This window comes from Rhinoderma darwinii, chromosome 5 (genome assembly GCF_050947455.1).
Source record: "Rhinoderma darwinii isolate aRhiDar2 chromosome 5, aRhiDar2.hap1, whole genome shotgun sequence".
In the NCBI taxonomy this organism is placed as follows: Eukaryota; Metazoa; Chordata; class Amphibia; order Anura; family Rhinodermatidae; genus Rhinoderma; species Rhinoderma darwinii.
Genome location: NC_134691.1, coordinates 211941874 through 211949616, shown reverse-complemented (window position 1 = coordinate 211949616; position 7743 = coordinate 211941874). Strand labels below are relative to the sequence as shown.

At 41.5% G+C, this 7743-nt stretch overlaps 1 pseudogene; it reads left to right on the top strand.

The window, feature by feature from the left end:
• Nucleotides 1–172, top strand: LOC142654453 (U2 spliceosomal RNA; annotated as a pseudogene).
• The last annotated feature ends 7571 nt before the right edge of the window (nucleotides 173–7743 follow it).

Here is a 7743-nt window from a genome sequence, read left to right as displayed (position 1 = left end):
AAAGCTTTTGCAATTAAAAAAATCTGTTCTTAGTTTAATATCTGATACGTCCCCTATCTGGGGACCATATATTAAATGGATTTTTAGAACAGGAAGATCGAAATAGAGCTTGCTTTGTCCACTCCACGCATTGACCTGGTATTGAAGTACCTCCAGGACCGATGCACTCCTTCCTAAAGGAGTGACTAAAATTAGATTTGAAAAGTGCTTTTTGTTTTTGTTTCTTTCTTGCTGATTATATCTGTCCTTTAATCCCATTATTTTGCCTGTTATACAATGCATTTATACAATGCATGTTTTGTAATGTGTGATAATGAATGACCCAATTATTAAATTACTTCATTAATAGTAGTGATGTTTATTCGTATCAGTACTGCCTTGGTCTTGGTTGGGATGTGCTCTGGTACCCTCTCTCTCGGCCTGGGGGGGGGGATCGTTCCTCCTTGTGAAGGACTTCACCCCCCGCTGCTATTTGGGAGAGAGGCTTAGTCCAGAGCAACAGGCTGCGATCCCTATACCCCTGTGTAGGTTTTGGCAGATAAGGGGAGTTGTGTTCAACGTTACGTCAGCAACTACTTTCCAAAAATTTGCCATGGATGAAAGTCCTGGCGAAATACCGGCTTATGCGTGGATAAAAAACTTTATATGGATTATCCTATCAGAGGATAAAGCGATGACCTGCGGCTTGAAGCTCGTGGTGGAGACCGTACTGGTTGACATTTTCAACATCCAAAAGGGGGAGATCCTAGCGGTACAGGACTATCCAAGGAGAAGGATTTATGATATTACGTTTATATAGAATAGAGTGCTCCAAGATCTGCTGGCGGCTTACATGGTAAAAAATTACCCGAGACTGGACGGTGTTCATTTTGTTGAACATGTTTTGGACATCACTAAAATGATTGTTGTAAAAATGTAGTGCCCTTTCACCGAGCTAAAAGAAGTGATGTCGTTTATTTCCCCCTATTTTAAGAGCGTTATATGTCTTGGCAAAATTATGAATGAGGTCGGTGTATGGACCTCAAAATGGTTATTCCTTGTTACGTGTTTTAGAGATGCCAGCACTTCAGGGGTGATATTATTGCCGCCAGCACGTTTTAAATTAGGTGACAAAGCAGGTGACTTATTTTTCACGGACGCCTCCATTCTGTAAGAAGTGTCAAAAGTACGGTCACACCAAAGAGTTCGGCGAGAGCACATGTAGGAACTGCGGCAGCTCTGAGCACGACAAAACTTGCCCTCTGGGGAAAAGGTGTCGTTACTGTAGCCGAGTTGGTCATCTTTTTGCATTTTGTCCCCACAGATCGTTATAACCCGAGGTCCGGCCGAGGCGTCCCGAGCAGAGAGCAGGCCAGACCGCCCCCCAAAAGGGAGGGGAACTGCAAGGAGAGCAACAAAATGAGATGGACACTTCAAGCAGACCCCCCCAAACAGGTGACCCGAAGGAACAGAGAAAAAACAAGCAGCGTGCCAGTTATCAGCAGACGAATGAGCCCCCCCAGGAAACTGGGGTGCAGGGTAGTTCGGATGATGCTGATCCTACTTGGCCGCAAGCGATACATGGTCAGCCTGTACCTGAGGCAGAGGACCCGGGCAGAGCAGCAGCAAAAATGAAAAGACGTAGGGCATACTCGAAGGTTGCAGCGGGGGCACCGAAGGGAATACCTGTGGATGCAGGGAAACCTCTTGACGTGCCCCTGAAAGTACCAGGACAAGGTCCCCCCCCCTCCTAGCCAGTGGAGGGATATCGGGACGGCGACCTCCGAGGTAACGAGAGCCCCTGAGACGTCTGAGAGCAAGGTTCCTGCCCCTATGTTAAAGGAGGACACTGCAAAAAACGCTCCTGAAAGAGTAATATTGCCCGTGGGGTCCGTCTGGGATCCTCTCTCAATAAGGGCCTCAAGTATGGTGGGGGGTAGGCTGAGTGATGGAAGTTCCTCTCCTACCTCCTCCTTGCCCACGTTTGACTCTAAAGCAGGGGGCTACGCGAGTTCCAGTGGGGTCTCTGGCAATGCTGAGGACTGCTGAGGCCACCTCGGGTAAGATTACAAAGACTGTCTCTCTCTTTTCCTCATGGCAGATTTATGTGGCTTGTCCTTTAACGTGAGAAGTGTGCATTCCCAGACAAGAAGAGCTGCCGTGTTTGATTACCTTTCTATTTTTACTGCAACAGTTTTTTTCCTACAGGAGTGCTGCATACCACACCGCACAAACTATAAAAAAATATGAAGATTGGAGACTCGGGCCTTCGGTGTGTTCCGGGTCTAACGAATCTAGAACCCAGGTGTCGCTATTTTTTTTAAAGGAAACGTTTTAATTGACAGTTTTAATGACATTTTACCAGGCAGAATTTTAATGGTCAAAGCTTTTATAGACGGTATTAGATATCAGTTTTTACATTTTTATGGTAACCCCGACAAAAATGAAAGAGCAAAAATGCTAGAGATTTTACCCCTTTTTATTAACGATGCAGAACTAGATTTTAGCAGGTAATTTTAATTGTTTTTTAAACGGGGGAACGCCCGTTCTCTAACGCAGTAAGTAGGAATTATGATAAACCCTCGTCAATTTCAAAAGATCTTACTGTTGATTTTAAACTTACCGATGTTTTTAAAAAATGCAATATTAATTTACCAGAAGAGGACAGCGTCACCTGGAGCAATGTGAACTGTAGCTCCAGGATTGATTTTTTTGTTCTTATCAAGTAATGCCTTTTAAATGTGATACTAATTTTAACGTCTCTTCGGACCATAAATTATTATATTTTAAAGCCAAATGTAATAATCAAAAGAGCACGGGGAAAAAAGCCTGGAAAATGAACGTTTCCTTTTTATCAGATCCGCAAGTTATATCTGATTTTATCACCTTTTATAAGGGCTACAGATGGGTAAGACATCCCAATATGCCCATCGCCACCTGGTGGGAGAAAATGAACATAAAAATAAGGCATTTTATTAATTAAAATTGGGATGGAAAAAGCCAAGGAGAAACGTGATGTTTATGCAATTTGAAATACTCGTCCTCAGACCCAATACAAGTTCAGAGAACAGGGTATGCTCGTGGACAAGGACATCATGGAGATTAAGAAAGAGATCTCCCAGTGCCTGGAGCAGAGAGGTAAAGAAATGATCTTTTGCTCTAAGGTGAAACACCTCGACGAGAATGAGACCTGCTCCAGGTACTTTTTTAAGAAAATCACAGACAAGCATACCCTGTTAGATAATATAGACCGTAAAACTGACACAAATAATATTTTAAAAAAGGTGCACAGATTTTATGCAGATCTTAATAATAAAAATGTTGCTTTTATGGAAGACTCATTGAAGGAGGTTGACACGGTTTTAGATCCGGTTTCTCAAGAATTCATATAACAGGAAATTTCAGAACAGCAGATTTTAGAAACCATCAAGAGTTTTAAAACGGGTAAAGTCCCTGGTCCGGACGGTATACCCCTAGAATTTTATGGCACATTTTATGGAGTTTTAAAGGAGGATCTACACTCTCTTTTTACTCAGGTTTTTAGATCAAAAGCCCTCCCGGGATCCTAGAACAAAGGAGAAGTGTCCCTGCCATATAAAAAGGGGGACAAGACAGACCTACAAAACTGGAGGCCTATTACACTATTGAACTGCGATTATAAAACCATGACAAAGATATGCGCTAACAGGCTAAAAACAGTGGTGGATAAAATCATACACTCCAGCGAGGTCTGTGGGATTCCCGGGAGGAGTATATGGGGCAACTTAAACCTTTTAAAAGATACTATTAGCGACATGAAAGCAAGAGAAGGTAAAATGGTGGTTTTAACTATAGACTTCGAAAAAGCCTTTGATAGGGTGTCACATTTTTATCTTTTTAACCCCTTAAGGACGCAGCCTTGTTTTGGCTTTAAGGCTCAGAGCCCATTTTTTAAATCTGACATATTTCACTTTATGTGGTAATAACGTCGGAATTCTTAAACCTATCAAAGCGATTCTGAGACTGTTTTCTCGTGACACCTTAGGCTTTATGTTAGTGGTAAAATTTGGCATATATATTCAGTGTTTATTGGTGAAAAATTGCAAAATGTAGAGAAAATGTATAAAAAATAGAATTTTTCAGAATTTAAATGCATCTGCTTGTAAAACAGATGGTTATACCACCCAAAATAGTCACTAGCTCACATTTCCCATATGTCTACTTTAGATTGGAATCGTTTCTTGAACACTCTTTTATTTTTCTTGGACGTTACAAGGCTTAGAACATAAACAGCAATTTCTCATATTTTTAAGAAAATTTCAAAAGCCTTTTTCTTAAGGTACCTGTTCAGTACCGAAGTGGCTTTGAGGGGCCTATGTATTCGAAACCCCCATAAAATACCCCATTTTGAAAACTAGACCCCTCAAAGTATTCAGAACAGCATTTAGAAAGTTTATTTAACCCTTCAGGCATTTCACAGAAATTAAAAAATAGTAGAAGTGAAATTTGCTAATGTAACTTTTCTTGCTGAATTTCAATTGTATTAAAAAAAATTCTGTAACACAGAAACACTACTAAATATGTATTGTCCAGATTCTGCAGTTTTTAGAAATGTCCCACGTGTCTCTAGTGCGCTCGTGGACTGAAACACAAGCCCCAGAAGCAAAGAAGCACCTAGTGCATTTTGAGGCCTCATTTTTATTAGAATATATTTTAGGCAGCATGCAAGGTTTGAAGAGGTGTTGAGGTGCCAAAAATGTAGGAATCCCCCAAAAGTGACCCCATTTCGGAAACTACACCCCTCAAGGAATTCATTTATGGTTGTTGTTACCATTTTGACACCACAGTTTTTACACAGCACGTATTTGAATTGGGCTGTGAAATTAAAAAAATGTAGTTTTTTCCAATAAGATGTCATTTTTTATCAAAATTTCTTATTTTCACAGGGAACCAAACACCCCATTTTGTTGCCCAATTTGTCCTGAGTGCGGCAATACCCCATTTGTGGTGATTAACTGCCGTTTGGGCCCATAGGAGGGCTGAGAAGGAAAGGAGCGCTATTTGTTCTTTGGAGTCCAGATTTTGCTGGATTGGTTTTCGGGTGCCATGTCGCATTTGCAGAGCCCCAGAGGTATCAAAGCAATGGAAACCCACCAGAAGTGACCCCATTTGGAAACTACAGTTCTCAAGGAATTCATTTATTGGGGTTATGACCATTTTGACCCCATAGTTTTTCCACATAACTTATTTGAATTGGGCTGGGAATTCAAACAAAATAAAATTTTTCCAATATGTCGTTTTGGCGGAAAATTTCTTATTTTCACAGGAAATAAAATACCACATTTTTTTGCCCAATTTGTCCTGAGTGCGGCAATGCCCAATTTGTGGTGATAAACTGATGCTTGGGCCCATGGGAGGGCTCAGAAGGAAAGGACCACCATTTGGCCTACTGGAGATTTTCTGGTGCGAAGTCATGTATGCAGAAGGCCCTGAGGTACCAGTACAGTTGAAACCCCCAAGAAGTGACCCCGTTTTAAAAACTACACCCCTTAAGGCATTAATTTAGAGGTGTAGTGAGCATTTTGACCGGAGACATACACCCTATAAACAGTAATGTGTGTTCCCACGGGTATGGCAATACCCTACATGTGGCTGTTATCAGCTGCCTGGGCACGCAGCAGGGCTTAGAGGGGAAAGACGAGGGGGGATAAGCTGTGCGGAGTGCATCAGAGTAAGTAAAACTGGGGTAGATTAAAAATCAAGGGATGTATGATACATTTTGAAGCACTCTTTCATACGGAGCCTTAGTTTTTCCGGACACGTGTCACATTGATATATTGTGTCCTTCCTTATCCCCCTCTTATAGCAGACTTTGTACCTCTTTTGACTTTTTCCTTTCTTGCCAGTGTGGGGAACTTCTCCTGGAAAGTGTTGCCCTGGTACGATGCATGTAGCCCCGCTTCCAGAAGTACTGGGTGCCCCCCCTTCTTGGTCCCTAAAGATTAGGTTCTTGATAACCACCTCTTGAAATTTCAGGAAAGTTCCCCTCTGGCCTGTACATCGACGTAGCACGTACACATTGTACAATGCCATCGGTATGATGTGCACGGCCAGCTTCTTATACCACACTGCATGAAATAAGCCTGCAAAGAGTTTCCATTGATTTCAATGAGAAATACACTGTGCTGTTCAGCTGAGGCTTTGGGTTTGTCCACACAACTTGTTTTCAGCTGTTTTTCGGGCTGTAAACGCCCCGAAAAATGGCAAAAAATACGGAGGTTGAACGCCTTTGTGAAAGTGATTAGAATATGTTTAAAAGATGACATTTTGCATGGACTCCATCTTGTCTGATAGGCATCTATTTTGGATCGTTGGAATCCATCTTGTGGCCTGAAGGAGCCATCTTGAGATTAATAAGTAAAAACTAATATATTAATCTAAGTCAGCAGTTGTCTTGAAACAATTCTATATGTTGTTGAGTTGAATGTTTTTATTATTCTTGTAAGGAGAAGATAAATCATCCTTGGTAGAATGGAGAAGGACATTGTTTACCATAAGGGAGGGGGTCAGCCTTAAAGAAGGGCTTTGTTTAAATTATTTAATGTTGCGTATCAGCCATCTTATCTGCAGTCTCCATTCTCTAGTGAGATAAGAAGTAGAGACACTTTAACTTGTGCATCTGAAGTGTGTCTCCCCCATGTAACAAGGGAGAGGCCACCTGGGAGACCTTGAAGGGTGAAGAATCATTATAATGCATTAAAATATTGTCATTGGCTGAATCAGAGTCATTATCATATTGTAGATGATTGGCTGAAATCAAAGACAACACCCTTTCTGTCATCATACTTATATACTTGCTTGGATCAATAAAGATCAGAGGAGTATTTTGAGCATACCAGCAGTGTCTGTTTTATTTCTCCTCCACTATATATCGATAACCAATAACCACTGAGATTATTTGGACCTGAACAGGTGTACTGATACAGGTGTTGATTGACAAACCTACCTAAATCTTCAGTCTAATATACTTTTGGCCGAACCTGCGTCGACAGCTTTGGTGCCCGAAAACTGTGATCGGTACATAAGGTCATTGGTACATAAGTGAAACATCAAAACTGGTGAGTAAGGAGCTTATTCTTACAAATGTTTCACTCATATCTTTGACGCCTCGTATTAGCTATTATTGACGATTCAACCTCCTGGACGCAGTCACCTGTTCAGAGGTATGTTGGTAATTTTTAAAAGTTTTGTGTGATGAATGATTGCAGACATAGCATAAGTGAGTTGATGGTATGAATGTTGTAAGAGGATGGTGCAGGCAATGCAAGTGTTCTGTGAGAGCCAGAAGTGAGGGTGCACAGAATTGTGAGATTGTTTCAGTGTATGAGGACTGTCAGAAACGCAGTGTAGGCGTCTATCGTACTGAGCGCAGGTTTGATATGAGTTATAACCTACACAAGCGTTTTTGAGGTTGTGAAAGGATTACAGCTGAGCCAGTTGGAAAAAATTGTACAGATAAAGAGACCTAATTTCAGAGGTCCACTTGTGTGTCCTTCAAGTGTGGTCCCTTATACTTGGTGGGAAGGTGAAGAAGATGAAGGCTTTGTAGAATAACGCTGCAATTAATTGGTGGTTGCTGGATTTTTGTTGTATTGTTATAGGTGTGGTGTTGGTGATTTTATTTGTTTGGCTGATGTGGAAAATTGTTAAGAGAATGTCACCCGGTTGCCCGTTTGTTCTTTGACTGCGGAGTGTCGGGGACGCCCGACGAAACGTACAGTACAT